Below are 19,449 nucleotides of genomic sequence, written 5' to 3' on the forward strand. Positions count from 1 at the left end.
CTAGGATCATTCAAGCACTCAAACCCCTCCACCACGTTAAAGTGGTGGTTCAAGGAGGAGTCTTTTCATTTCTCTAATGATTAATTTCCTCCGTCTGTATACTTATAGGCTGCAAGTCCATTCAGGCTGACATGTAGCTATTTTGCAAAGAAAATATTGAAATTTCAGTTTTGAGATGTTCAAAGTTGGTCCGGCATACAAACCCAAAAGTGTCTCAGCTGTACCCAAAGCACAAGTCAATTCTACTGTTGACTTAATGCAAATTAATACAAATCCACGTGATTTTAGATTTTCTTCTCTTCCTTTAGCATCACAATTATGCACTACTTTGTGCTTGTATATTACATAAAATCTCACAAAACACATTGAGGTTTGTGGTTGTAGCAAGACAAGACAATACACAAATGTCTTTCAGATACAAGTACAACCAGTTCCTATTTACCTGTAATTTAATGAAAGTTTTTTGGAGAATTTTAGTTGCATGAAATAATTTTTGCTTCCCAAGGAGCTTGTTCACTCTGTTTAACCATTGTTTAACCAGTATTTATAAGACCGGGTCAGCCTAATCCCATCAGAATTCACCCTGAGGGGAAATGACATAACTCTAAACAACGAGCGGCAATCAGCACAAAACATTGAGTCACAACCTGGTAACTTGCCTAACACCTAACAGCCTTGTCTTAACACTGTAGTACAAAATAGCAAGTCTCCTCTTCAGCTCGACGAGCCACAAATAGAACGTTTTTTTGTTTTATGTATGAAATGGTCTTGTCACGACTGCACTCACTGAGTGTACTGTACATCGAGTATTGTTGTGGCTTGAATCTCAGACCCTGTAACAGAAACACCAGCTGCTCAAACTGAACTATATGATAAATTTTACTGTAAGACAAAAGGAAGCGGGGCTGCATGGTGGTGCAGTTGGTAGCACTGTTGCCTTGCAGCAAAAAGGTCCTGGGTTCAATTCCCAGCCAGGGGTCTTTCTGCATGGAGTTTGCATGTTCTCCCCATGCATGTGTGGGTTCTCACCAGGTACTCCAGCTTCCTCCCACAGTCCAAAGACATGCCAGTTAGGTTAATTGGTCACTCTAAATTGCCCTTAGGTGTATGAATGAGTTTGTGTGTGGTTGTTTGTGTGTTGCCCTGCGATGGACTGGCAACCTGTCCAGGGTGTACTCACCTCTCGCCCATAGACTGCTGGAGATAGGCACCAGCTCCCCCGTGACCCACTATGGAATAAGTGGTAGAAAATGACTGACTGACTGACAAAAAGAAGCACAAATGCAGGAAGAAATTAATCATTGACACATGGCTTAAAAAAAACCTCATTCACAACAAAAGGTATAATGAGATGTGTGTGTCTGTTAAAGAATAAACACATACTCGAGCTTTTTTAACATAGTCGGGCATGACGGATCACGCTGCCTCTCTATTATTATGTTGTGTTTCGATAAATAATGTATGTTTCCTGACACCTTAATTACCTCCGCCCACACCCTTGCACTCACAAAGATGCACATACAAGCCTTAAGTCATCGGCAGCTTATCACGTCAACACACTCGCTCACTCACTGCTGAGGGAATGCATCAACAGCACCCATAGCACTGTTTTCAGGTAGCTGAAGCAACAGCAGCTGTCCGTCCTAGAGTTCACACGCAGATACAGACAGACACACACACACACTGCAGTTCATGCTGTCATGCCTCCACAGAGATTCTGTAGCACTGACTCACAGCTGAGTGAAATGTACAGCAGTGGAGATTAAATCCTGGTTGCTGCAGGTCTGACTGGCTTGTGTATGTTTGGTGCAATGAATCACCATTCAGCAGAATTCTGCAGACTAGAATCTCAATGGGAACATTTGACATGGAGGTGTAGGAGATCTGTAAAAGTAGATTTACTGAGACAGTATGTACTATACAGTGGCATGGAAAAGTGATAGACCACCTCAAAGTTGCACATAACTGTGAACCTAAAAAAATGCAAACATGGTTTTCAAAATGAAAAGCCTAAATTTGAAAAGTGTGGTGGGCATTTGTAATTAGCTCCTAGAGTCAAAACTTTGTAGAACTGTCTTTTCATACCTTTAAGGTCTAACTAAAGGTGTGTGTCTCGCCAAGTTTTGAAAATCCATAGACTGAAATATTTGCCCATATTTTCTTTGCAAAATAGCTCAAGCTCAGTCAGACTGGTTGGAGAGTATTTGTAAGCGTCCATTTTCAAGTCTTGTCACAGATTAAAAATAGGTCTGGACATTGACTGGGCCATTGTAACACATGAATATGCTTTGATTTAAACCATTCTATTGTAACTCTGGCTCTACGTTTAAGGTTGACGTCCTGCTGGAAGCTGAACCGCCTCCCCAGTATTTTGTGGCTTCTACACAGATTTTCTTCCAGGTTTGACCTGAATTTAGCCCTATCTGTCTTCACATCAACTCTGAACAGCTTCCCTATCCCTACTGATCAACGGCATCCCCGCAGCATGATGCTGCCAACACTATATGTTACTGTGGGAACAGTGTGTTCAGGGTCATGTGAAGTCTCCCTTTTCGCCATACGCAGGGTTCTGTATGTAAACCAAAAGTTTGGTTTGGATCTCCTCTTACCAGAGCTCCTTCTTTCATATGTTTGCTTTGTGTCCTGGATGGTTTCTGGCCAACTGATACTCAATTGGAAGAGTAGTTGTCTTACAATCCGAAAGTTGTAAGTTCATCCAGGTTTCCTCATCTGCCATTTACTGATGTGCCCCTGGGCAAGGTATGTAACCCCCAATTTGCCTACCCATCTGCATATCAGGGTATGAATATGTGCGCCTTTGTAAGTGTGATTGGGTGAATGTAGCTGTCGTCTAATGTGCTTAAAGTGATCTGTACGACTAGAAAAATGCCAAATAAATTCATAATATTTGTGGCAAAGTGCAAACAAGACTTATTTTGACTTTCTTTCAACAATGGTTTTCATCTTGCTCCTCCTCCATACAGGCCAGGTTTTCAGAGTTACTAACAGTTGTCCTGCAAACAGTATTGTTCAGCCTGAGCTCTGGATGTCTGCAGCTCTGCAGAGTTTTCCTACGCAGAATTCCAGTAATTAAATACAATGTGTTTTTAATGTCAGGACTGTAATATTTTTTGATCTTGATGCAAAAAATAACGTAACTTTAACTTTTTTACGTTGGTATAGAAGATGGCTTTTACATCATGCTTTACTTAGAAAATCATTTGAATGGCATAAGGTTGTTTTTTGCACTGTCTGCATGGTAGATTTTCTTTTGTTAAACTTCTCTTTGTATTTGTTTGAAGTAATCTTACGCGGGTGCCACAGTTCATATGGTCTGCTTTTGTAGACTGTTTGTATACGTGTAGACTGATTGATATATGAACCCTGAATAGACCTGAATACAATTCTTTCTTATTCCATGACATAACTGCTGTTTCACATCATCAAAAATGCATAAAAGAAGGATGTTGCAGCAAAAACATCTTTGTTTTTAATGCATTCAGCACCCTGCAGCGTTCTACAGGGTAACGGCTGTCTGGCTATTGTCATAACAGTAAAATGTCTGCACCTCCTGCTTATAATAAACGCTTTTAATCATACAGTTATATGTAAAAACAGGAACTACACTGATTACTATTTGTAATTTAATTAATTTTTACATGACAGACAATGTATAAAGCAACAACCTTCTGTTATAGTCTCTGTCTTTGGGTTGCTTTTTAGACTTTTGTGGTAGTTTTGTGTTTTGTTTTTTTGTTTTTTTTTGCTTTTCTTTACTTTTGCTATGATTTTTGTCTTTGTCATTTTTCAATATAAATCTTTAGGAAAATGCTCTTTTTACTGCGTCTACTTTTCTGCCTTTCCTAACGACTTGTCTGAAACACTTATCAGCACACCTCGAGTCTCGCCTTCTTCATCTGTACATACAGATTACTGATGTCCGAAGTAAAAATGTGAAGAAAATGTGAATAATTGCGTTTTTGCTGCTTTTCTGCTTCAGAGATTCCTTCACCTCTTCCTTCCTCCTCACTGTGCGTGGTGCCAGGATAAACTGTGGCCCTCGTCCAGACTTGTTTGTTGCGGTTTCATTGTTTAAATCTTTTCCATTTTTATTCTGTCCATAGGCAAGTTGAGGCAAGGAACAGGATCCATCAACACATGTAGGATATCATGAAGACGTATTTGCCCTATAGCAGATTCTGTTTTTGCCTTTTTGTCATGTTTACATGTTTCAGATCACCAGACAAATTCCAATATAGGTCAAAGATAATATGAGTGAAAACTAAATGAAGTTTTTAAATGATAATTTCATAAGGTAAAACAGCCAACTTGCTCCTGTATAAAAATACAATCTCTCCACTTGATAAAACATGAATCAATTCATTAATAATTGATGGCCTGAAACATTTTTGTGACGAAAAACACAAACACAAGAAATCTGTAAAGAGGCAAATACTTTTTATACTACTGTAAGTATTTGTGTACTCATTTATATGAGCAAATCGTTTTTTGAAATTCTGTACTGTTAAAAATGTCCAGTACCTTAATTTCAGACTTATTTGGATGTATTCTTAAAAATACATTTCTTATTAAAAATAACTTTTGTTTTTTTTTTCTTTCAATGCTACACTGTTGTTCAAGTTTCCCATTATGGTTCTCCAGGGATACGGCCCCATGACTTCTTTTAAAATTTCTTGGTGCCTGTTTCAATCACATCATGTGTACTCCTTTATGATGACACCCAGCTGTTGAAACTCAAACATAAACTTCAATACTGTTAACCCCTATTTTCAACATCCGTCAAAACTGATGAAATGCCCAGAAACAAGGGGCCTAATTTTCTGCAGCCTCGCCATTTGCCGTTAATGTAGCTCTGCTCAGCTTTCATCTCCCTCCCAGTGAGTTGTCGTGCAATCACATCATTAAAGGCACCGCATTAGGTAATTTGTGGAGTGACAGCTTGTCGCTGCTTTCAGAACAACTAGTGCGTATGTGTACACACAAATATTTCTTTTTGTCTTTTCCTTTTATTGAACGCTTCCTCTCTCTCTCTGTGTCTGTCTCTCCCACAGGCCTTGCCTGGGTTCATACAGTGTGTTTAAATGCCTGGGAAATAATTGGCCATCCCTTTCATCACAGGATTATGAGAATAAATCTCCTTTTGGAGGAAAGCAGTGCCAACAGTCATTGAAATCCTGTTACATGGGGTATTATCCTGCAACTAATTGCTTTTTTCCAAAAGCTAAGCTCTTCTCCCTTTCGTGTTCACTTACTTTGATAAATTCATAACTGGTTCACTTCATGTGGAAGGAGTTCGAGGGAAGATGGGACTTGTGGAGAAGATTACTAACAAATACAGTTTTTTTATTAGCTTGTCTTTTGGCAGAGGGTCTCTGGTTGCTCATAAATATAATTAAGTGCAGAAATGTTTGAAGCAGGCAGCCCAGTTGGACAGCAGTTATACATCATCTTTCATGAAGCAGCATCAATGAGATTAATGCTGGATGACAGTTTCATGTGCCATGCTCCCAAGAATAGTTTTTAAATAAATATTTTTAACATTAGGCATGAAATAAATCAATGTAAAAGACACTTAAGTGGAGTGTAAGAGAGAAGATTGAGAACAAACAAATACACAATAATAAAACTAAAAGTTATTTTTAGACACATCTTTCTGGTGTGATTGTCAGTTCATCCAGCTCTTTGATTCACACAAAAAAAAACTGAAAAAGACTCTTCTGGACCTTAGAATTGGAACTGTGACATTTAAGGAATGTCTGTACATTCTAAAGTTTTCAAGTAACATGAACCTCTACCTATCCCTGACAGGCTCATCCATCAGCAACACCCAGGCAAGAGCTGTATGATTAATAATGCATTTGGGTTTTTTTTTGCAGTTTGGCTACAGCCAGTCTTTTTCAATGTCCTTGTCATGAGAATTTCAAGATTAAACAGTTTTTTTTAAGTGTTTCAGGAATATCTGAAGAACAATCTCTGCAAGCTGCTAATGTGCCTAAAACTGCATTGCATTGACACTGCTGGACATGGGAGCTGGGATTAGTCTTACGGCAATGTATGTATTGTTTTATTCAAAAATTAAGATTTCAAAATGGCTTTGTTTTATCTCGAAAAATGACAATTGAAAAGTGGTTGGTTTGAAAGGCCTCGTAAAAATCTGCCTAAAGGTTATGAGCTCAGAAAACCACTGTAAAAGAATGCATTTTCTCAAATGAGAAATGTTTGGCTCACAAATAACCCTATGGCTGCTGACTTAACTAGATGTAGTTGTTTTCAAGGTGACATGAAATCTATTTTGTTCTATTTTCTCAACTTTATTTCACTATGTAGCTGCTGGCTTAGAGGTTTATCATATTAGGCCATGGATTCTAACTGTCTTGAAAACAGAACACAGAGACTAATTTAAAGTCCCACTGTCCCTTTTTCAACTGAATGTGTGAAAACGGCTGGAGATGGAAATCCAAGCTGTTGGGGAAAGCGTGAACATGGCATATCAGAGTAGATTGGATAACAAGTTTTGTTTTTTTGTTTTTTTCCAAGGATTATTGGTGCTGAATTATGTTCTTAACATAAAAAGTCATAAAATATGACATTAGATTTGTCAAAATTACAGCAGCAAAGGGAATTTACAAATCCTGGCTTCTACCTCACCCACCAATTCCACATCTCTTAAAGCTAAGAAAAAGCCAGACCAGCAGTAACATGACCTAATCCATCAAAGATACTAAATATAATTCACAATTTCATTTGAAATTTTTCTTAGCCACCTCCCAACAAAAAAAAAAACGGAATTTCCCCACTTTCCTCAGACGATAAAACTGCAGTAAGTTCCAGTTTCTTTTTCTTTATATTTTTAATTCCACTGTGGTGACATCATGGAGTCCTCCTGTCCATGCAGCTGGTTGTGTAACAGCAGTGATTGGTCAGTAACAGTTGGGGGGGGTTGTGACGTGTGCACATTGTTGAAATGGCATTTACAAACACACTTCCTGAAACCCCTTGAGTCATCATGGAGTGGAGCTCTGAGAGTAAAGCAAACAATTTCAGTGAAATCATGTGGTGACGGGGGACTGACAGAGCAAAATTATGAAATGACATTCTTGGGATATGAAGGGAAGTTTGCTTTTCAAATGAAATTCTGCTAGTGAGAGATATATTTCCAGTAAAATGGATTTTAGAAAAGGGAAAACAGCACTGTTTCACTTTATTTTTAATTGTTCACAAGGGTTTATGAAATTTCTTAACACTTTTCTTGATTGATCTAATTGATTGACTTGATCTAATTTGTTTTTGAAATGATTTTGTCTATGACTTGAACCAGATTTGTGTAGGAGATTGGTACTCATAAAGGTGTTACTATCAACCAAACTCTGGACATCCAGGGGCATCTTTATATAACTATCGATGGTATGTGTTGAACATGTTGAAACCTACACTGGGCCTTATGTCTGACTTAAACGTTGCATAAATTAAGACAATAAACTTTCCTCTTGGACAGCCCATTTGTATGGCCACATCTGTCTTTTACCCGCATTTAGATGTCAATAAACATCTTAATGTGAATGTGTTTCCAACTTTAAGGCTTGAAGGGAAAGCTAGGCTTAAATTGCCACAGGATGTAAAGTACAAAATGTCAGGTATAGGCAAACTTGAATAAATCATTCATCCTTTGTCTTCCATTTATCCAAGGCCATGTCCAAGCGGTAAAGGGTCCAAAAGTGAAGCTCAGACACGTCAGCCCACGTCCTAGCAACATTCCAACATTCTCTAGCTCATCTGAGAAGGTTGCAGGGTGAAGGAACAGAAAGGGCATATTTCTGCCTACAAGGCAGAAGGCTATGCTGATGGGCTCTCACAAGGCAAGTGTGTCAAAGCTGCAGCCAAATGCAAAACAATGTAGAGTTTATTTTCTCATTAGGTTGGAGCATAAGTGATTCTTGGAGTTTGTTTGTTTTTTATTGCTTTTGTTTTTTTTGTGAAGTGTGCTTTCGAGAAGTTTCAGGCAAACCATTTGGAGCAGATAGTTCCCTACATGTGCCAGGGCAGTTTTGCTCTTCAAAAGCATATCTCAAGACATCCTAATTGCTTGATTAACTTTATCATTCCAGGTTCAATCCAGCACACATTGATGTATAGTAACCTGTGTTTGTATGACCTTGAAACATTTGGAGTAATTGTGTGTGAGCTTGTCACCTGGGAGATTTCAACAGCGCAAACTTCTCAAATGAACTCCCCAAATACAGACAGCATATTAAGTGTCCCACCAGAGACAAAAACACACTGGACCATTGTTACACAGCTTTTAAGGACTCATATCATGCTGTTACCAGGGCTGCTCTGGGTTTTTCGGATCATTATCTAATCCACCTCATCCCAACATACAGACAGAGACTAAGAGCTTCTAAACCCAAGGTTCACACTGTTAAGAAGTGGACTGAGGAATCAAAGCAGATGCTATAGGCCTGCTTTGAATGCACAGACTGGACTGTTTTTGAAACCTCAGCCACTGACCTAAACCAACTAACTGATGTGGTGACATCATACATCAGTTTCTGTGAGGACAAGTGTGTGCAGACCAAGACCTTCTGCACCTTTGGTAACAATAAGCCATGGTTTACTCCACACCTCAGGAATCTGCGCAGGGAAAAGGAAGAAGCTCACATCAGTGGAGATTGGGCGCGGTACAGGCAGGCCAGGAACAAACTAACAAAAGAGATCAAAGCAGCTAAGAGAAGCTACAGTGAGAAGCTTAAGAACAGCCTTTCTACTGGTGACACTTCAGCTGTATGGACTGGTCTGAGAAACCTGACTACAAGAGCCCCTCCACCCATCCTGAACAGAGTCGTCTCCTGGCCAACCGTCTGAATGGCTTCTACTGCAGACATGACAAGAAGCCATTCACACCTCAAATCATCTCCTCCACATCCCATTCAGGAACAAATTCCTCCCATAAAGCAACCAACCCCCCACTATCAGATCCTCTGCCTGCTCTAAAGATCTCCAAGGAAGAGGTAAACAGGCTCTTTCAGCGCATGAAAACAAAGAAAGCTGGAGGACCTGATAACGTCTCCCCATCATGCCTAAAAGCCTGCGCACATCAACTCGCTCCGATCTTCACAAGGATCTTCAACAAGTCACTGGAGAAATGTGAGGTCCCCTCCTGCCTCAAACGATCCACCATCATCCCGGTTCCCAGGAAACCCACCATCCTAGGATTAAATGACTACAGGCCTGTAGCCCTGACGTCTGTGGTCATGAAATCCTTTGAGCGGCTGGTGTTGAAGCACCCGAAACACATCACAGGCCCCCTGATGGACCCCCTGCAATTTGCTTACCGAGCAAACAGGTCAGGAGATGATGCTGTTAACTTAGGTCTACACTTCATCCTGCAACACCTCGACCACCCAGGGACGTACGCCAGGATCCTGTTTGTAGACTTCAGCTTGGCCTTCAACACCATCATACCAGACATCCTCCACCAGAAGCTCACACAGCTCAACGTCCCAGCCTCCACCTGTCAGTGGATCAACAGCTTCCTGACAGACCGACAGCAGCAGGTGAGACTGGGGAGCATCTTCTCCCGATCCAGATCAATAAGTACTGGTGCCCCCCAGGGGTGTGTTCTATCCCCACTCCTCTTCTCCCTGTACACAAATGGCTGCACCTCATCGGACTCGTCCGTGAAACTCCTTAAGTTTGCAGACTACACCACTGTCATTGGACTGATCCAGGACGGTGATGAGTCTGCATACAGACAGCAGGTGGATCGGCTGGTACACTGGTGCAGTCAGAACTACCTTGAACTGAACCCACTCAAGACTGTGGAAATGGTGGTGGACTTTCGGAGAACACCACCCCCATACACCCCCCTCACCATCCTCAACAACATCGTGTCAGCTGTGGACCACTTCAGGTTCTTAGGAACCACCATCTCTGAGGACCTGAGATGGTCTTACCACATAGACACTGTTTGAAAGAAGGCCCAGCAGAGACTGTTCTTCCTGAGGCAACTCAAGAAGTTCAACCTTCCACAGGAGCTGTTGGACATCTTCTACACTGCCATCATTCAATCTGTCCTGTCTTCATCCATCTCAGTGTGGTTTGGCTCATCCACAAAACAGGACAGGTCCAGACTGCAACGAATAATCAGGACTGCAGAGAGAATAATCAGAGCTGACCTTCCCTCCATCCAGGACTTATACAGGTCTAGGGTCAAGAAAAGAGCTGCCAAAATCTCTGCCGACCCCACACACCCTGCACATAAACTGTTCAGAGTTTTACTTTCAGGCCGCCGCTACAGAGCACTGTTCACTAAAACCAGCCGCCACAGAGACAGTTTCTTCCCCCAGGCTGTTTCTCTGTTGAACATTCAATAGAGTACAAAACAACAGCATACAGATGTTGCAAATGCACCTTTTCTATTAGTTATGTGTATATTGTACATTGTAAATTGTAAATTTGTATATTCTGTAATGCAAAAACAGAACAAAAGAGCAAAGTGTACCGGAGGCAAATTCCATGTTTGTATGTACGAACTTGGCAATAAAGCTGATTCTGATTCTGATTCTGATTCTGGAAGTGTACATTTGTAGGTTTGGCGAGAACAGTAGAAGGTCTGCAATCCACAGCACCTAAGAGCAGCAAAGGGCAGGTGGTCCTGGCTCCGGAAGGCAGCAGCAATCCCAGGCAGCCAGACATAAAGCATCATCCCAGGTCAGCCATATGCCCCTCACAGAAGTATAGTACAGTACCAAAGCACTGGAGCAGCAGCCTCCAGGCCAAAGAAGCCCAGAGCGAGACGCAAGGCACTGAGACACAGGGCACCGAGCCCCCCAGACCCAGCCACACACTCCCCGTGACCCGTGATGTTTGTATGTGTAACACTGGTAATGTGAAGTGTTGTAATGAGTGCAGATTTGTATGTCTAAAGTGCATTAAAATTGGAGCTGTGACTGGTGCGTACAAGACCCCACTGCTTGTTGATAGCAGAGTCTCCCCGATCCCAACCCCAAGGCCCTGGGTGTCTCTTGTGTATTAAAGGGCTTCTTGGTGTTGACCTAAATCAGGTACTGGATGCACTATCTCAGTAACTGTGATAGTGCATCGTCGTTTGATGCTGTGTAAATGCTATGAACATACTGAGAGACGAAGACAAAAAGAAGTACAGAAATGTGGACAGATACTCTGCTGTAAAAGACACAGCGAATCATAAGGAATAGGCAAAGACTTGTTGTTCCAGTTTTTTATTAGTTTCTATAGTTACAATAACTGTATTCAGGTTTTATTGATTTGGTGGTTTTCTACTGAAGTTAACTACTCAACTTTATGTTGAGTTATATCTTATTCTATGCTTTACTGCTATTTTTTAAAACTTAAAGATGCTGGAACAATCAACTTTATTTAATTTGTCTTAGAAAAATGCAGCCCTTACTTATCTGGTTCTTTATTTTGAAGAAAAATAAAATAAAGTGATAATAAATGATTAGATAGAAACTAGTTCACATTTTTTGGCAAAGCAAAACAAAATAAATATCCATAGTCACTTCAGTGGGTTCTAGGTCTGCCCCAGAGTTTCCTACCAATGGGATGTGTTTGCTTTTCCTCCAAAGAAAGGTGTCCAGGTGGTAACCTGATGCCCAAAAGCCCTCAACTGGTTCCTTTTGACGTTTTGGCACAGCAACTCTACTATGAACTCCTTCCTAAAGTCAGAGCTCCTCACTTTATCTCTAAAGCTAAGTCCATCCATGGAGGAAGGTTGTTTCATACGCTTGTATCAGGGGATCTCATCCTTTTGGTCATGATCAATGCCACATCTCCATCAAGTCATAAGAGGGTCAGAATGTTGATGGACCATTAAACTCAGAGCTCTATTTTTCAGCTCGGCTTTCTTTTTTATATAAGGTCTTAATCCGTCTGTTCATCTCCATTTCCATCCAACCATCACTCGTAATCAAGGCATCAGGATACTTCTCCCCTTGACTAATTTTGACACTTAACACTTTACTCGCTCCAGAGTTTGTATGAACTATACTTTTCATTTTAAAGTGTACTAAAGATTTTGTAGAGATTAGCAGGTTATCCACCGTGTGGAGTCCTTCAGAATCGTACAATGTGGAACACTGAAAGGTACAAGAAAACATTTCCCCCCTAACAATCCAAAACTTTAAAATTTGTTTCAAGAATTTGTTTTAAAATTATTTCCTACAGTTTTTGTGTGTACAAATTAAACACATAGTTTCAAATCCCTTTAACAAGGCTATTCAGAGAGTGAAGGACAGGCTGCCACAGAAAGCATGAAAGAGAGGCAAGTCATGCTGTTGTTGATCGTGATTTCCAGTTTTGCCAAAGAGCTGACTGAGTTAAAGCTGGAAAAAGATGAGGAGAAACAGCAAGTTTAGAACACCCACACTGCTGGACTTCAACTAAGCATTGGGACTTTATAAGCTGTCTTACGTTTGAAGGGAACCATAAATGCAAACTTTTATCTGGCACAGTGATCAGTACAAAAGATAGAACTTAAGTTGTAAAATGTTTTATGTTTTAAAGATAAATCTGACTTTAATCAAATAAATTACTTAAAGCACAGGAGGAATTTTCGACATATTCAAACCACAAAAGATAAAGGGACAGGTTTGTACACCAATACTCCTCTCCGGAGCACCTTAGATATGCAACATTTCAGCTAAATAATATGGCTTCGTTTCAACTGCTTCTTTACAGGCTCTTGAGATAAGGATTTCTTGTGAATGTACTTTCAACATCATGTGTTTAATTCTGTTTTTTTCTTTCTGCTACAGCTTCGCAGAAGACCTTTAAGGAACTCTTTCTGCTGAGTGTGTACAAACATGAGAAAACTCCCGTGTGAGAGCAAATTTCCTTGATCACTGGGGAACCATCTGGAGGTATATGTTCAAATGCAGTTGGTGTTGGTGTGCTATAATACCTGAGCAAAGTGTACTGTAAAATTTGAACATATATATGAAACCCAAGTGGGTTTTGAAATACAGAAACACATATATTGCAAAGAGGGCAATCAGGCTCATTGACAGCGCTGTCTCAGCCTTCCAGATCAAAGAAATTATGATGGACAAGTTGGGATAACTTGCAAAGGAAGGCAGCCTGTCTTGGCCAGACTAAAGTCTGGAGCCCTTCCACATGAAACAGTCTCCATCTCAGCTCCTGGTTTGATTGATTGCCCTTGAGGTCGATCGAGGTTGTAAAAATACAGAGCATATTCAGCAGAGGTGGTTACTGTGGTCTGATGACTGTAACTGTAGATGAGACCTCAACACTTGAGTTCATGAAGTTTACAGCATATAGAGGTCAGGATGTACAGAATAACAGAAAATGTATGGTTTACACCCGAAGTGAAAATAAATTACGGGTGTTTTATTGCAAGCATACAGTTCAGTATCCATTAGACGTTTATATCTCACTGTTTTCTACAAGAGTATGTTGCTAAAGGCACAGTGATAACAAGAGAGAGCCACATTTGGAAAAATCAAGTTTTACATTACAAAAAGAAAACATGACCTTTAGCTGCTTATATAAACTAGATGCAAAAGACTGAATTTTACATTATTTTGTGCAAAATCTTTAACCAAACGTACTGGTTTCCAGCATCTTTCTGGGTTCAGGTTACACAATGCTCTCAAATCATGACTCAAACAATATTTAATAATACTTGGGAACAAATCAAACCAAACTCGATAATAGTTTTGACAAAAGCTTCTATTCCCGAAAATAAGACTAACCACCTTAATCTTTCTGTCTGAGCTTCTGCAGAAAAGAATCTGAGCCAAAGATTCCCCACTGCATCAATAAAACAGCCCTGAGAGAAGACGGCATAGAAACCATAGCTCCATTCCAAGCAGATGATCCCAACTCATTTCAACTCTGCACGCTGCCTGCATGAGATTGGCTGCTATGCAACTAGCTGGCTCTTGGACTCAATGTACACTTGGTTATCAGAACGATTCACGTAAGAAGTTGTGGGTTGTGTCTGGTTTTGGATAAAACGGTTTAAATATTCTTATTTAACTGTGTTTTGCTTGGTGTTGCTAAACTATTTGAGTGCTTGCAGGCTACCTAGCCTTGATGCTACAAATATCTTTTAGGTTGTGTTTCTTAAGTTAAGACAAACTGTATTTCAATGAGTGGCTTAAACACTGTTAAACACTGATCTTGTAATATGAGCTTGGTCTGTTTTTACAGTATTCCAATCTCTTCTCAAAAACCTCCATATAGTAGCTCCCAGTAGCCCTTAACATATGTTAATCGTGTCTCCGTTAGCAGCTAAAAGCTGAAGCCCCAAAGCTAAGATGATAAGAACCATTACTTCAGTTGTGTGTGAAACACGGTTCATTATATATGTGCCGCGACTGGCCGTAACACACATATTAACATTTGTATTAATGATAGGCACATGTGGAACTTTAAGAGTTGTTAAATAAGTTATTTCCTTTGTGTTAGCTGAACCGCTTACCAGGACGTGACATCATTACACCACTTGTCTGACAGTTGAATTGTGAGTCTATATCCACTTTAAGCTGCCATGTTAGTAGTCCATCACTCCATTCAAAAATCATTTACTGGGATAGATGGTTAACAACATTAACAATCAAATATCCAAAAGGTTATTAATTTCTAATTAAACAAATAATACTTTTAAAATATTATTTTAATTAAATCATGTTTTATTTTGCCTTGTGGTTTGCATTCTGACCTGGATGTTTGGACACATAACAACTGTCTTTAATTAGTTTTAAAACTAATTTTACCTCATTCTAAATTCTTACAACAACCTTGGTTCTGAAACAGACATATTTACTCCAAACTGTGATAGCACTGCATCATTTCATTGGTTATAGTATATTCTTTTGTTCCCCTTTTTTTGTAGTCTATGAGTTTCCTCCTCCTTTTTTATTTGTACTTAGTAGTTTAGTTGAACGTTATTAGACTAGTTCAAGAATTTCTTAACTACAGATTTTTAATTTGGAGTTGAATTATTTTGTTAAGAATTTGTTTCTGTTTATTCTGTAAATGCGTGTAAGATCTACTGTTCGAGAATGTCAGTGCGCAAATTCACTTTATAATGCACTTCAAAACAATTACAGCTGCAAGTGCTTCACAAATAAAATCAAATAAAAGTTAAAAAAAGAAAAAAATAGGGACAGAGTTAAAAAAACAACAACAACTGTGAGATCAATAAAACAATAAAAACAGACGTAAAACAAAAAAAACAATCCAAATTGTTAACTTTGTTAATAATTCCCTTTGGCAGCTATTGTTGCACAACACCACTGACCAAGTGTTGAAAAGTAATTCACATATGCAACTTCTGCCATGACTTAGTAACACTTTGCTTACATTTTGGGTTGAACCTTCAAAAACAGTAACATGAAGTGTAGTGAGAAGAGAACACAACATTGAAAAACAAGGACAATGGCAGGTTTATACAAACGTTTATGAGAAGGGGAGTCCAACCTAAATTGAGCCTCAATTACAAACCACTAAGTAAGGGTTACAACAAACTTCTGGTACCTACTTAAGAGATAGTTGAATATTTGACTGGAAAATTCTATCTACCTAAAGTGTTTATTATTTGCAGGAATTAAATGCTGATGACTTAAGATTTTGCCTCAGCAGGAAGGTTTCAGCTCTCAGACTTTGTAACTATAATTTGAACTCTTGGTGTATTCTTAAATTAGCAATACTTTTTTTTATTTCTGCCTGTGTACATTAAGCGAGATTACCCAGCAGTAACACTGATTCCCAGTGATGGCTGGCTGTCAGCCACATCAGACCTGCTGATCAGAAACATAAACTCCACTGTAAAAGAGTAAAATGCAACCTGAACATGTTGGGATGGTCTTGTGAGGATTTGCCATAAATCTTCTGTTAGAGGTATATGAGATGACACTCAATATTAGTTGGATAAAAATGAGAAAAGAAAAGATCTTAACAATATTTTTAGGAAAAACTAAAATATCTGACAAATTTATGTTAATTCAAAGTGCTCTGTTTGTTCTTTCACAATCTCATATTGTCGTTTAAAGAATCCCCTCTGAGAGCTCAACAGTCCAGTTTAGGTTTGATCAATCAAAGCATTTTATATTTTAAACTACCGATGATCAAATGCAGTTAAGACTCATGAAAAGTCCTTGAAATAGCCCTTATGATTAGCGTTGACAGGGAGCTGCAAAGCAGATGCCAGCTTTGGAATTGTTTGCGGCTATTGATTAGTTATATTTGATGTGGCATTCCCGAATCGGTTATATCGGTTGTCTGTCTCTGTTTCTTATTTTTCCCAAGTATGCAAAGTGCTGTCACACAAGCGATTTAAAAGTAGTATAGGCATTTCAAAGCTTGTCTTATTGAATGTGTCTGGCCAGACTGATGTTCAACTCAAGAACTCCTTTCTTACTTCAGTGCAAAGTCTCAAACAAGCAATCACTGAATCGCTAAAAATCAAACTAGGCATCAAAATGTGGAAGAAAAGGGATTTAGTTGTTTTTTTTTTTATAGACTTTGATGATCCACTGGGTTTACAGAGTGTGTTCTAAAGAAAAGAAAATAGCCAGTGAGCAACATTTGTGTGGAGAAAAATGCTTTGTTGAAGTCAGAGTATAGAGGAGAATGGTCAGATTGGTTGGAGTCTCAAATACGCCACTGTTGCATCCAAAGTATGTAAGAAAACATCCCTGAACACACAACAAATCAACACTTGAGGCAGAATGGCTACAGCAGCAGAAGACTACTCTGCCTGCTATTCTTATCAATTTGTACAGGAAGCTAAGGCTACAGCTCTCACAGCCTCACCAAAATTGAGCAACAACAGGCTGGAAAAACATTGTCTAACAAGTCTTTAATTTCAGTTTCAACATTCAGATGGTAGGGTTTAAATCTGGTCTAAACAACATGAAAGCATGGATCTGTTCTGCCTTGATCAACAGTTCAAGCCGAGTGTAGTTTTAGGATATGGGAAAAATTTTCTTGGCTCACTTTGGGTCTCTGAGTTCTAATTCAGTATTGTTTAAATCCCCCAGCCTACCAGAATATGGTTGTATTGTATTCCAACAGCCTCCACAGTCACCAGATCTCAATCCAAAAGAGCTCCTTTGGGATGTAGGATGGATGTGCAGGCGACAAATCTGCAGCAACTGTGTTATGTCTTCGGTTCAACATGGACCAAAATATCTGAGAAATGTTTCTGAAGCGGCCTGCACGGTTGCGCAGTTGGTGGCACGTTTGCCTTGCAGCAAGAAGGTCCTCGGTTCAACTCCCCACCAGAGGTCTTTCTGCCGTGGATGCGTGGGTTCTCTCCAGGTACTCTGGCTTCCTCCCACAGTCCGAAAACATGATTGTTAGGTTAATTGATCTTTCTAAATAGCCCTTATGTGTAAATGTTGTTTTTTTTTTCTGTGTGTTGCCCTGCGATGGACTGGCAACCTGTCCATGGTGTGCCCTGCTTCTCATCTGTAGACCGAGGAGATAGCTCCCCCAGGTCTCCCTCGACCCGAAGAAGCGGGTATAGAAAATGGATGGATGGATGGATGGATGTTTCTGAAGCCTTGTTGAATCTATGTCATGAAGAGTTTAAGGCATTTCAATGTAAAATGGGTCCATAGTCATGCTGAGAGCTACTTGACAGTGCGTTGCGAAACTTTACTTTCACATTAAACATTGTATGGTCATAATACCTGTGCATCTGGTTACACCTCTACAAACTCTCATTGCTTGCAGTTTTGGAAAAACTTTGTTTAATCACAGTCAACACAATCAAGTCAACTCTTCCAGTGAACACCTAAACTCTGAGTCACACTTAAATAAGTGTATATACATCCTTTCCTTGATGTTAGACAGAAATTATCCTTTAGGCCTGGCAACCGCTACTGCCTGTTCCTACAACGACTGCTCATGCTGTTGTTTAGGCTTTTTTTTTTTTAAATGAGGAAACCTGCTACTGTGCCTGTTCTGCTGCATGACAAACACACTTGCTCACCAACACATACGCACATCAATCAGCTGGTGAGTCACCTTCAGGTTTTTTTGGTCTCCTAGAACGACCACTGCACAAAGAAAGAATGCGAGACCTAAAAATAACACCCATCATTACAGTGGAATCTGCAGCTCATCCATGTTTGGACAGCCTGCAGGGACAGGTTTGCGTGACCTTTCTAAGTCAAGCCGAGCCCAGCTACTGTGACCTGGTTAAGTGTGTGACCTCTTAGTGTAAAGAACTGGGCTAGAAATGCAAAGCGAAACATTCTTGGAGTGGCGTTCTTCTGTTTGGAATAGGGACTGTTAGAAAGTGCAGACACAAACACACACACACACACTCAGGGAGGCCAGCTGTTGTGTTTTCAGAAAACGCTCAGTGGGCCTCTGCTGCAGCCACCATGCTTGTTCAACATCAAGCAGCGGAAAGAAAGAGAACTCTTGCACAACACACGCAGTCACGCGTGTGTTCACACCCGGATAAAAAACACATCATAGTGCACATTAAAAATTACTTCACTCTGCTGTTTTCAACACTCTTCATCACATGAATGCCTTCGATCTGACTTTGTATTCTGCACTTCACCCTGCAGTCCCCAGCATTCACCCTCTAAAGCAACAGCCCATAGCTCACTTATTATATTTTCTAAAGAATGTTGCATCATTTTCACACAGATTGCACATCATCACCTCACTCCTCAGTGGTATTTTGCAGTTATATTAACTTCAGATCACTTACAGTTGATGTTTACTGAGCCACGCTGGCATGCTTTATATTTGAATTCTTATAGCTCAGGGTGAGTCATGTTCACATAACAAACAGGGCTGCATGGGTAAATACTGTATCACAGAGATGCAAAGTTAGGCTTGATTACATCATGTGTTTAGTCCACACCTGAGGCTCTACAGGGTCCTGGAAATGCAAACAAATAACAAAATTAGATAAAACTCACAGGAGTACAACACAAAATACAGGGCAGAAATCAACACAGACATGATGTATTTTACAATATTACTTATGATTTATATGAAGAGTGACACCAAGTTAAAGTCCTTTGTTTAGGCCCTTCATAGAGGCTTATCTCTCTTCTTAGATCCTTCAAAACCAGTGAAAAGTTTCTAACAAGGACACTGATGAGAGCGTTATGACAGCAGGAATTACCATCTGTTGCCAGGGACTTTCTGTGTCATTACAAACATTCAATCATATCTCTGTCTTCTCTGTTAAATGACATGTAGTGTTTAAAGTTTTTCTTTTCATCGTATTTTTATTTTTGTCATGTAGTTTGATTGCTGTTTAAATAGTTCCTGGTATGTTTTTACTTTTTTTGTGAATGTGAGGGTCTTTCAGAATTGTTGCGTTTACAAAATGTGCTAATCTACTGCATCTTAGCATGGAACTCCAGCAGTAATACGGCTGACAAGAGATAC

The sequence above is a fragment of the Girardinichthys multiradiatus genome, chromosome 13 (assembly GCF_021462225.1).
Source record: "Girardinichthys multiradiatus isolate DD_20200921_A chromosome 13, DD_fGirMul_XY1, whole genome shotgun sequence".
Classification (NCBI taxonomy): domain Eukaryota; kingdom Metazoa; phylum Chordata; class Actinopteri; order Cyprinodontiformes; family Goodeidae; genus Girardinichthys; species Girardinichthys multiradiatus.